Genomic DNA, 12,419 nt, shown 5'->3' on the forward strand with positions numbered 1-12,419 from the left:
ACAAGTTGTTAAATAAAATATGTCTTGGGGCACCTGGATGGCCCAGTCTATTAAGCATCTGACTCTTGATTTCGGCTCAGGTCATGATCTCAGGGTTGTGAGATCAAGCCCTTTGTCAGGCTCCGTGCTCAGTGCGGGGTCTGCCTGGCATTCTCTCTCTCCCTCTCCTTCTGTCCTACGCCCCCTCCCAGCTTGTGTGTGCATGCACACTCTCTCTTTTAAAAAAAATTATAAAATAAAGTAAAATACGTCTTATCCTTCTACCCTCACAAACATACCTTCCTCAACTTCTGGAAGGCCAAGAGTGAATTTAGAATTCTCAGGCTCCTCACACCAGAATGTGAGAGCATAGGGACAGGCCATCCCAGGTCAGGGCTAGTTTCCCTTTATTCCTACCCTCAGTGAGGGGCCTGGCTCCCATGTGTGTGCCTAACACCAGCCTGCACCTCCACATTCTGTCCAAGTGCCCCAAGCAGCCACCTCCAGGCTACTGGCTGCACAAGCCACCCTTGGGAGGGAGGACCTTGGTAACAGGCCCACGTGGGCCCTGGAAGCAGACTTGGGCCTTGTGGGCAGAGATTCTAGGGTCCTGAGTACCAGGAACGAGGACTGAGTACCAGGGGCAGACCTGGGGGGCAGGGGGGTGGGGGTATGGGCCTGGGCCTTGGCTCTGGTTGGGCATCTCCCTTGGTCCTGAGGTTGTCTCACTTCAGGGATGCCAAGGAATCAGGGCAGGAATCTCCGAAGGTCAAGACCTGGGTCTTGGGGTTGTACTGAGTCACATAGTCACACTGACCCAGCAGGCCTGTCCATAAAGTGAATTAAGAATAACTAAAAGTTATTTTGAGAGTTTTTCCTGTTTGATCTGGGGACTGGAGATTGCTGCTGGATTATGGACTATGGGAGAGGATTTCTTTAGCTGCAACTCTGCATCGGAGACAGGATTCAGCACTAAATGTATGTCTCCTCATCTCCGGAAACAAACCCAAACTCAAACACCAAAACCAAAATAGAACAAAACAGGAATCCCTCTTCCGCCCTTGACATGCTCAGCCTATTTCTCTCGGCTTCCTCCTGCTCTGACACCCTCCAATCAGGCTCTCTCCCATCAGCCTCCTGCTTTTCCCTGCTCACTTTCTTCCCTCCGCCCTCCTTCCCTGGCTGGAGTCTTAATCCCTGCCATAGCGACAGGGAAAACAACATAACAGTGGGGCAGATGAGAGCTGAATTTCAGAGCCCTGCTAAGAAGTGCGGGCTAGCAGGACCAGGAATTTCCATCATGATGCAGACCAGGGGAAGGGCTGGAATCTTGGAGAGACGATGAGGAAAACTTGAGGGTTGGCAGAAGAGGGCACATCTCAAGAACCCAGTGCAGGTCGATATAAAAGGGGTAAGGAGGGGTGCCCCGCAAAGTTGTGAAAGGTTAATATTGTTCCCTCAAAGGCTGTACAGCCCATGACCATCCCCAAAGACAGTCAACACTCTATGGGATGAATTATTGGCAGAGCGAGGAATGGTGGGGGGCAGACAGTTCTCAGGAAACCTAAGATCCCTCTTCAGAAAAGAGCTAAAGTGTTAATATTTTGTGAAGTGGAACCCCAGCATTGGAGGCCTGGTGGGATGGTAAGGGGTTAACACTCCCAGGGAGCAAAACGGATAGCCTGGGAGAGTATGGTCATGAAATTGATTTATTTTAGAAACATGGAAATCCAATGAGTGTGCTTCTGGCGACGAGACAGGACAGGTGAGAAAAGAGAAAGGAAGGAGGACTGGCCTCTGCTTCCTGGAAAGGGGATGTTGTTACAGATCTCCCAGGGAGCACACACACTCCTCTTGTAAATGTATATAAGGCCTGATTCCTTGGCTCACTCTCTGCGGCCCAGCGTGTTCCTAGTGGCTGCGTCCCTGGTGTTCTGGCACTCGGGCTGCCAACACGGGCCAACAACAAGGAAGCTGGGTATCGTGGCTGCAGCTTTGGGAGGCTACTTATGAAAGAGATGACTCAGCCCTGGGGGCAGGAGGAGGGTGCAGCTAACACCTAGCTCAGCAAGAACCGGTATGCTCTCGACTCAATCCAACTAGCACGAACCAAGTGCCAACCATGTGCCACAACCTGGAGATGGGGGAGATGATGAGGCATGGTGGGAAGAGCACAGGTGTGCCCATAAGGAACCGTAATCAGAGGCATGAATCCTACAAGAGAGGAGAATAAAGAGTCTGGCGGTGGAAGTGATTTCATGGGGGTACGTTGATGGAGGCAGAAGGAGGAAGGAGAGTGTCTCCCTTCCTGTAGTCAGGTGATGAGTCCGAGTCTTCCTGAAGCACACCCTGGTCCTCGTGGCCCGTGATCCAGTCAGCCTGTCTTCTGTCACCGGAGTAGCCCTCAAACTCGCCCCTCTGCTGCGGTCTCGGCTCATGTCCTCATTTCTGGCCTTGATCCAGGCTCTGCACTCAGCACCCCAAGGCAACGTCCTCCCACGTGGGTCAGTCACACCCTGCTTGAAGGCCTTCCATGCGAAGAGAGGCAGCCAGTGAGGCCGTAGGAGGACCAGAAACTGAAGTGCAGTGCATTTACGGTCATGGGGACAGGCAGATTTCTGCGGTTGGCAGGTGGAAGAAAGGAAAACAGAGGCTACAAAGCAGAAGGAGATTAGCACCTGAAAGGAATGACCAAATGGAGGTGTAAAAGAAACAAAACAAGGTACCAAAAAAAACCTATTTTCTTTCCCCTTACAAATAAATATATGGAATAAAGTTCTCAGGGACCATGTAAGAATTCCTTACTAACAGAATTTTCTTTGGGGTAATACCTGCCCATGTAAGTCTTTAATAAGCATGCAATGTCAAAGAAAGAAAGAAAGAGAGAGGAAGGAAGGAAGAAGGAAGGAAGGAAGGAAGGAAGGATGGGAGGGAGAGAGGGAGGAAGGAAGGGAGAAAGAAAAGAGAAAAGGAAAGAAAAAAGAAAATTTTCTATGGTCTTCTCTGGCCCCCAGAATAAAGGCTCACCCCAAGGTCTCTCACACTGTGTCCTAAATCTGCTAAAGCCCTAGGGGTAGAATGGGCTTCAGGGTAAGTTTGGCTCAATGGCTCAACAATGTCATCAAAGTCCCTGCTTCTCAGGATATTCCCTCTGCCCTCCATGGTGTTGTCTTCATCCTTTGGCAGGCTTCTCTCATGGTGACAAAATGGCTGCAACATTTCCTGGCCTCATACCCACCCTCCAGACCATGTAGAAGGAGAAAGAGAAAGAGCTTCTTTCCCTGAAGCTGCCAGCAAAGGCTTCTCCAGTCTCTTGAGTTAGAATTGGGTCACTTGCTTATCCTTAAGCAAGAAGGGATTTTGCTGATGAGTCTATACTGGGACCATTCACCTCACCCCTAGGGCTAGGGTGGAGTCAACTTCCTCAGAAGTGTGTGGGAAGTGTAGGGAGGGTGCATACCCAAAGGAAGATGGAGTAATTACCAAGAGGGGATGGATATTGAGGAGACCACCCCCCAGTGCCCCCTGCAGCACCCTTCCGGCCCCTCCTCCCCTCAAATCCCACCCAGCTATGCCCTACTCCCAAATATGTCATGTTCTTCGATGTCTCTAACCTTTGCACATGCTGTCCCTTCCACCCAGGGTGCCTTTTCACTCTTGCTCAGTGAACACCTACTCATTTTTTAACCCTGCCCATCATCACCTTCCCTATTGTTTAGATAGTACAATCACCTTAAGGATGGAAGCCAGGTTCTTATTCACTCTCAGCATAATATAATACCTGGCACACAACATGTGCTCAGTAAATTCGAGTGAATGAGTGCTGCTGATGAGACAGTAGTATTTCCCAAGTCTATAACAAGGGGCTGGTATGTCTTCAAAATCTTGCCCTCTCAAAGTCTAAAATGTAACAAATGTAAGCAGAGTTGTACTGTGAAAAGCTATGATGAGGAAAGGATGGAGCCCCCCAGAAGCTCAGAGAAAGGACTGTTGAGGCCAGGAGTTTGTCCAAGGGTCTCCAGTGCCATCCCAGAGAGAGGGCTCCCTCACGGTTGGCAGGAATGTTTCAGGTCTCTTGGCAGGGCGATACGTCTTTAAATGGAAAGGGGTCCATCAGGCCATGATAGCCTGATCCATTAATCTTCCAACCATTTAGATTATCCTACTGAGAAGAGTTTGCAACAGTCAGCAGACCCAGGCACTCCCATCTGGCTGGCAATTACAGTCCCATTAACTCTTAATAAATTGGCATTCTGGTTTACCATTCTAATCTGCATTTCTTTCATGTGAATTGGTCTGAGACCAACACTACCAGTTGATTCTCAATATATGCTCTCTTTTTCTTCCTTAGTCACAGAACCCTCAAATTTTAGCTGGTCACATGGTTACTTAAAATCTAGACTACATTTCTCAGGCTCCCTAGCAGCTAGGCAGGGTCATCTGACTAAATCCTGGCCAAAGGCATGGAAGTAAAAGTAATGTGTGTGTAACTGCTTAGAGCAACATTAATAGAGGGTTTCTTCTCTTTCCTTTTTCCCTTCCTGCTGGCTGGAATGTGGGTGCGCTGGCTGGAGCTGAAGCATTCATCTTGGACTGTTGAGGAATTTGGAAATGAAGCCGTGCCTGGTGGGACAACAAGATATAAGACAGAAGCAACAAGAAAGGAGCCTGGGTTGAATACTACCGCAAAGTGCCTCATCACATAACCCTTCATGCCTACCTGAACACTTAAATAAGATAAATGTATTTCTGTGTTGTTTAAGTCACTGTTGTCATTAGCAGCCAAAACTAACTCCAGCCTCATACAACTCCCCGGAGCTGTTCTGGCCTGTACATGTGGCTACTGAGCACTTGAAATGTGGGCAGTACCAACTGAGAAGTCCACGCTGCATTTTGACTTCATACCAAAAAAAAGAATGTAAGGTATTGCATTAATACTTTTTATATTGAGTACCTGTTGAAATGAGAACATTTTAAATACATTGGGTTAATCTATTCTTTTTTTAAGATATTACCTCTAGAAAATTTTAAATTACGTGTATATGGCTCCGCCATATTTCTATGGAACGGTGCTTCCCTGGTGCTGGTCACCTATGTCCGAACTGATAATATCAAACTATTGAACCATCGAAAGCTGAGAGGTGATCAGAAACTGGGCCCCTACTTACTCGCCAGGGTCCAGACTCGAGCTTTGCGTCTAGCTTTGTCCGTCTGCCTGTCTGTCTGTTTGCTGCTCCCTGCCACCCATCACCCCATTTGCTAAACTACCTTACCTGCAGTACAAATAGATACAAAGCTTGGCACAGAGCATGGTTAAGCCTGGAAAGAATGAGAAGAGAAAACAGGAAATGATCAGAAAGTTTTTAAAAGACGTGACTCTGGGGTCCAGGCTGATGACTCTAGCAACATCTGCTTCAGGTAAGCCGATGCCAGCCGTGAGCCCCCATCTTCACCAATCTCTCCAGATTTCAGTGTGTTGATTTGCTCTGCAACCCCCATTCTCTGAGGAGTTCAAGAAAAGTCATTGATTTTTCAGTTTTTGCTTCTTACTGTTATAAGGACAGGAATGACAGCATCTAAGCTTTTTATATGCCAGAGCTGAATCTAGAATTCCATTGTGTGGTGGGTTTTTTTTTTTTTCAATAAAATTCAAAATACATAGTAGTCTGGGCCTGCTTAGTATGGCCTCAAGCCATCCTGTATACGAGATCATAAGGGCAGCAGAGTCCTACGGTAGGCACCCCAAGTCATGTTCCAGATATTCTATTAAACAAAGCAAAGAAGCTTGCATACATTTTTTAAACCCATCAAAATGATTTAAATTTTAGATTGGGCACCCAAGTTTTAAGCCTTCAGAACAACTTATCCCTCTGGGGTTCCAAATAATTGAGGTCTTGTTACACAGGCTCAAAATAACTGAGTGAAGAGATTCTAAATCAGGTTGAAGTCTTCCTTTCTTTTTCTTAGTTATTGTTTAAGAAACCTTAATTTAGAAATTTATGCATAAGTCATGTTCCATGTGAATGACCCCTGAGCCATACTCTTCCTGGTGCCAGGAGGCTGGGCCCCAGTCTGCTACCGGAGGGATAGGCACCCAGCTCTACTCTGACCTGGAAATCTCTGCTCAGCTCCTCCTCTCTCTGACAGGTGAAGCAGCTGGCCTCTCAGAACTCCCCCACATGCCCTGGGAGCTGGGATTGCTAAAACAGAGTTGCCATTGCTGATGTGCTAATGAATTCATGAAGCCACCTAGTGGAATGAGGTTACAGGGAGGTGGAGGAAACGTTCCTTTCTCTCTTTTCTTAAAAAAAAAAAAAAAATTGGCTTTTCTTTTTGTGAGTGTGTGTACACACACACACACACACACACACACACACACACACACACACACCAGGCCTCTAACCTGAAAAAACTTTCCTTTCCAACTGCCCCAAATTACTCAAGGTGAATTTCCCATCTCTGAGAGCTCAGAGTGTTCAGGTTCTGGCCTGATTCTGCTCCTCTCCTTCTGGGATCCAATCCCCTCTCTCAAAACGCGGGTTTATTCATTGCTCTCACTTGCATGCCATGCCTCCCTTTTCATGTCAGTATCTTCTCTCTTCTTGTAGACCGAAAGCACATCAAGAGCGGGGCCCAAGTCTTATTCTTCTTATTAACTCTTGTATCTTCCAAAGCTCCTGGCATCCACAAACCTCACTCAAACAGTCAACCAATGTTTATTGTGTTGACTTATTCCTCCAATAATAATAATAATCATAATAACTACCATGTATAGAGCATTTACTATGTGCCACACAGTGTTCTAGGTACTTCTCACGGATGAATTCATTTAGCCTTCCCAACCAACCCTAATATTATCCCCATTTTATAGATGGGGAAACTGGTAGACAAGTTGATTAAGTAATTGTCCACAGGTCACAGGACCCATAAACCATGGCAGAGGCGAGATTTGAACCCAGGTCTTTATCTGGTTGCATTGACTATCTTCTAAACTATTTGGCTATGTTGCCTCATCCAATGTGCATAAAGACCTTGACATGATTTACCAGTTTAGTGTCCCAAAAGCTATTGTCACTGTCCTAGCCACAGAACCACCAGCAAGGTCTGACTTCCCAATGCCTATCTGCGCTAAAATTGTGCCGTAAGTGAGCTCATGGTTTTGCTTCCAACCAGGCAGCCCTTGAAGCACTGAGAAGCCCACTGACCATGTGGAAGGTATCGTGGGGATGAGGAGCTGTAGTTGATTCCTTTTCAAATTTGCCATCCGGGGCAAGAAAAGCAGACTTATGACCCTGGTACCAAGCAAGGACATGGAGATGGTTAATTGCATGTGTCAACTGACTGGGCTGCGGGAGGCCCAGAAGGCCAGTAAACGTGATTTCTGGATGTATCTATGAGAGCATGTCTGCATGAGATTAGCATGGAAATTGGTGAATTCAGTAAAATAGATTGGTCTCTCCCCATGTGGGTGAGCATCACCCAATCTACTGAGGGCCTGAATAGAACAAAAAGCAGAGAAAAGGGGAATTTACCCCTTTTATCCCTTCCTGTCTGTGTGAGCTGGGACATTGGTATTCTTCTGCCCTTGGACTGCGCCTTCCAACCTTGGCTCCCCTGGTTCCCAGGATTTTTGGACTCCAGCTAGAATTACACCACCACTTCCCTGGGTCTCCAGGTTGTGGTCTATAGAATGATGTGGAGAGAACCAGGACGCCCCTGGCCTGTAGGTCACTTGGATTTGGCTGCCGCCATCATCTGTTGGTTCTTTAGAGCTAAGTGCCTTTGGTCCTTCTCTTGAAGCGTACGTACATGTTTCCTAAAGAAAAATCATGTGCAGTGTCAGCGAAAAGATCTTTTGATATGGAGTGGGGAGACCTGGAATCAATCCTGATCCCAATCACTATCTCTGTAGGTAACAGAGATCCAAAGGGTTGGACTGGCTATCTCTGAGGACCCTTCCAGCCACAAGAACCTGCAGTCTTTGATTACAGATGGGCTCCCTGGACAGCCTTCCTCTGGGGTAGGGCAGAGAGCACAAAAGCCCAATTAGAAGACTTTCATGGATCTGGGTTCAAATCAGCTCTACCAGAGATTTACAGGCCCAACGACCTGTTGGCAGTTACTTAACCAACTTGCACACCAGTTTCCCCATAGCCTGAGCCCTCCTCGTTTTCGCCAGAGCTGACTCTGGCCAAGGGCAAGGAGAACCTGGGCCTGCGGATTCTGCCAGAGCTCAGCCAGCTCCCACAGCCCCTGAGCTCCACATTAGCAAAGCTTTGTTTTGGAAAGATTCAGGGAGAAATTTGTTGATGTAAGCTGAAAAATTGGTTGGTCACATTAAGAGCTCAGCTTCCCCCTTCCCTTGGTCCCACTAGCTACAAAAGGAGCTTTGTGTGCCGTGGGGGGCAGCCAGTGCAGGATGTGACCACCAGACGGAATTCAACCTTTAATAGGCTGCAGTGTCTGCTCAGAAACACAGAGCCCCGAGCTTCTGCACCTCCAGTGCTGGCTGCCTTGGGCATCAGTGCAGCTCAGAGTGACTGGGTCACCCCTCTTGTCCCATGCCTCCCGTGCTTATCCTGAAAATGAACAGAAATGGCTGAGAACACACCCAGGTGAGCTGAGGCACTTTCCTTTCTCTGTGGTTCCCTCACAGGTGCTGTGACAAGAGCTGCCCAGGGGGGTCTCACCCAGGTCAGGAGAGAGTGTGGAGCATGAGTGGGATAGGTAGAACCCTGTACTCAGAGGCTGCAACATCTTCCCTTCCACCCTCTCCCCAACTTCCTGCCTCACTTGGTGACCAATCAGCCCCCATCATACCCGAGGGCTAAGCTGTGACATGGAGAAAAATCCGTCTCAGGCACCCCACTTCTCTGTGGCTCCTCTTCCATCCAGGCCCCCGGGGCCTTCACACTCTCCTCTTGCACCATCCCAGCCCACATACCCAACCCTCGACTAGCCCTCAGATGCTCCAATGTCCTGCTGTCAGCTAGACCTCATGGTTGGAAAGTGATCTTAAACTAAGCTCGTTGTGATTTCCCTGTGCACAGGGATTATGTCTTTTCTCTGTGTGTCCCCAAGCCCTCCACAGTGCCTGGCACACCAGAGTCATCTAATATAGAGGAGTGAGTGAGTGAGTGAGTGAGTGAGTGAATGCTAATGTTACTAAATTATACTTGATGTGATGCCCCTCCCAGAGGTATGTGCATTTTGTTCCCTTGACTAAATCCTACTGGAAGAGATATTTGATGGCAGAGCACTTTCCTACGGCCATCAGACCTCACCAAAGAGGTGGCTGCCCTAAAAATAAGTTTTCCATGCCATGGGGGTGGGGAGGGGCTGTTTGTGGGGGAGGGAAGCTACATTGGCAGGAGGAAGGAAGCAGTAGTTTTTGGCTCTCTGAAAACGTTGCCTAGAGGCATCCTGGATTCTGCCCAGCCTGCAAAAAGAGGATCATTCAAGACTGTGGCTGTCCCAGCTGTGGAGAAAAATGGAAAGAGTTTGGTCCATCCCCAGGCAGCCAGCCAAGTGTGTGGCCATAAGAACTCTCATAGCCAGCGGGAAGGAGGAAAAGCCAGGGGAGAGGGTCGGACTGCGTCTAGTTGGAGATCAGGGAAGGATGATGAAGGCAGAGGGAGCTTGGAGAAGGGAAATGGGTTTGTACACACAGACACTAGACTCGGAAAGGCCTTCCAGGCAGAGGGGCAGAGTCAAGGCCCGATGGCTAGAAGACACAGGTGTGCTGGAGAAGAGTTTGGCGGTGCACAAGGTATGTGGAGAGAGTAATAGGACATAAATTTGAAAAGGTCAATTGAGGTTCAATTATAGAGGGCGTTGGGCTATGCTGAAGAGTTTGGACTTTCTTCCATAGGCAAGGGGGGCGTTGTGAGGTCTCTTAGCAAAAAAAGTAACAATTAGAGACATAAACCAAAATGTGCTCAGCGCCGAAGGTCAGGCACTCGACCAGTGTTATCACATGCAATCCTCACAGCGATTCCAGGACAGGAGTGACATAATCCCCGAGGTGTAGTTGAGGAGATTGCGGTACAAATTTGGTTAGACACTTGCCCAAGTCACACAGCTAAATCCTCACGGGAGGGCTTGATATTTCCTTCTTGTGCATGCTTTGTGGATGTGTGAAATGAGAATGTACTCCAACAAAACTGGAGTGAACATCAAAGGAACAAAAGGTTAAGGTGAAAATACAAGAGATGGTGCAATTAACCAGAGTCCAATGGAAAAAAAAATCCCAGAAGTGATGGCTACCTCAAAGGAAACTGGGGTCCAATAAAATGTCAATGGTTCCTAAGGAGAAAGCCTTTTAGAAGAATATAATAGATTCCCAGAAACACATAAGATGAGTAAAAAGCTAGATAATATTTGCGACAGGAGGGCAAAGACTTAGCTTTCTTTGCCCAAACAGAAACAAGAAAGCAATAAAAAAATTCTGGGAAGAGCAAACCACTAATCAAGAAAGTCATGGTTCAAAAATGAAACAACAAAGTAGGTAAGATGAATTTGAGCAAACGGTGGCACATAAAACATCTATTTGATCTTGGGGCTAAGAACATTGTCCTTTGAGTGACACAGGTGTCTTTCCCTTGGACATTCGGGGAAAGAAATACAATCATAGACCATCATCGGGCCCTGTGATATTTACCCACACAAAATGCACTACTCCCGTTGCTATTCATTGGTCTTCAACTTTTAAAATAGACTGCGAACAAAGAAGGGAAAGGTTCACTATGATTTTAGGACAGGATATAATGTGACCACACTTGACAATGTAGAAATTAAAAAATAGCTGAGAGAAGCACTTAGCAACCTAAGTGTCCATCAATAGATGAATGGATAGAGTAGTTGCGGTATAGATACACAAGGAATATTAACCATAAAAAGGAATGAAATCTTGCCATTTGTGACAACACAGATGGACCTAGAGGCTATTACACTAAGTGAAGTAAGGCAGACAGAGAAAGACAAATACCATATGATTTCATTTTACGTGAAATCTAAAAAACGAACACACGAAGAAACAAAACAAAACAAAAGCAGACTCATAAATACAGAAAACAAACTGGTGGTTGCCAGACGGGTGGGGGTGAGGGGCAAGGGGTGAAATGGGTGAAGAGAATTAAGAAGAGTAAAACTTTCAGTTATAAAATAAAGAAATTACAGAAAGGAAAAGTACCACAGGGAATATTGTTAATTACATCACAGTGACTCTGTACAATGACAGATGGTAACCAGACCTCTTCTGGTGATCATTTCATAATGTGTAGAAATTTCAAATCACTATCTTGGACTCCTGAAACATAATAGTGTATGTCCGTTATAATTCAATAAAAAAAAATCAGCTGAGCAAAGAGTCGGGAAGGGAGGAAGACAGGATAATGATACTAGTATCCTACCTTATGGGATAAGGAGTCGGGTACAACAGAGAGCTGACGGAACAGAGTCATCAAGAGAGGAACTGGAGGGGGGGCACCTGGGTGGCTCAGTCGGTTAAGCGTCTGCCTTCAGCTCAGGTCATGATCCTGGGGTCCTGGGATCGAGTCCCGCATCGGGCTCCCTGCTCAGCAGGGAGTCTGCTTCTCCCTCTACCTGCCGGAGCTCCCCCTGCTTGTGCTCTCGTTCTCTCTCTCTCTCACAGATAAATCTTTAAAGAGAGAGAGAGAGAGGAACTAGGAATAGTGACTGCATGAGTTAGAATTCAAGAAAAAAGGAGCTGTCAGGGCGACTAGACCTCACACACTTCCAGGAGCTGCTTAAACGGTATGTGTAAGCCCCCTGCCTCTGTGTCTGGTGTTGGTCCTGAGGTCAGCAGCCCTGGCAGTTGGGAAGAAAAGATGGAAGTGCGAAAAAGGAAGAAGCCCCTGGAACCCACAAGGGCAACCAGAAACGCACATCTGTCTCAGTACCTCCGGTCTCCGTGATGTGGCTGAGCTCCCGGCGAAGCAGGTGCCCCCCTCATGGAGCCACACGTGCATTTGGCCCAGGACACGGAGGAGCTGAAGGAGGAGAAGGGGGTGGAGGTGGAGGAGCCCCGGGCAGCCTGCCAGCAAGGTGAGGCGCCCAGCGGTGGCAGCCTGAGAACCGCTGCAGCGCCTGGCCCGGCGCCAGCCTTCAGCGAGCAAAAATGACTACTGCTTCATTTCTGCCTTCCAACTTTTGCACAAACGTCCCTCGTGGCCAACCCTGACTTGGAACCACCGCGGGGAGGGAATGTGGGGGAATGTAGCTCTTATTCAGTCAAGTTGACGCAGTACAAATTGATATACGCTGAGAAACCACAAGAGGGACAAGGATGATTGTGGCAGGGGGCTCCCTGGAAGCAGACGCTGAGATGGAGCTTGGGGTGCATGATGTTTATTAGGAGGGACACCTGTGAAAAGAAGGGGAAAGAAAAAATTGGCTGGAGAGAGAAGTCAACTGTGATG

The 12,419-nt window shown here is 47.6% G+C and overlaps 2 long non-coding RNA genes across 3 annotated transcripts in view; one reads left to right on the forward strand and one right to left on the reverse strand.

Annotated features, from left to right (window-relative positions):
* The first annotated feature begins 1,255 nt into the window (after positions 1-1,255).
* Positions 1,256-5,234, forward strand: LOC113908952. The gene is made up of 3 exons (XR_003515655.1): positions 1,256-1,390; positions 2,443-2,701; positions 4,554-5,234. It is a non-coding gene; the product is annotated as an uncharacterized LOC113908952 (long non-coding RNA).
* The window catches only part of LOC113908950, a 53,568-nt gene continuing 43,621 nt past the window's right edge, over positions 2,473-12,419 (reverse strand). Inside the window, exon 3 of one of the 2 annotated variants that reach the window (XR_003515652.1) lies at positions 2,473-2,597. This is a non-coding gene — a long non-coding RNA (uncharacterized LOC113908950). Of the gene's footprint in view, positions 2,658-12,419 lie in introns of both variants that reach the window. The other variant, XR_003515650.1, reaches the window with a different exon arrangement.

This window comes from Zalophus californianus, chromosome 6 (genome assembly GCF_009762305.2).
Source record: "Zalophus californianus isolate mZalCal1 chromosome 6, mZalCal1.pri.v2, whole genome shotgun sequence".
Lineage (NCBI taxonomy): Eukaryota > Metazoa > Chordata > Mammalia > Carnivora > Otariidae > Zalophus > Zalophus californianus.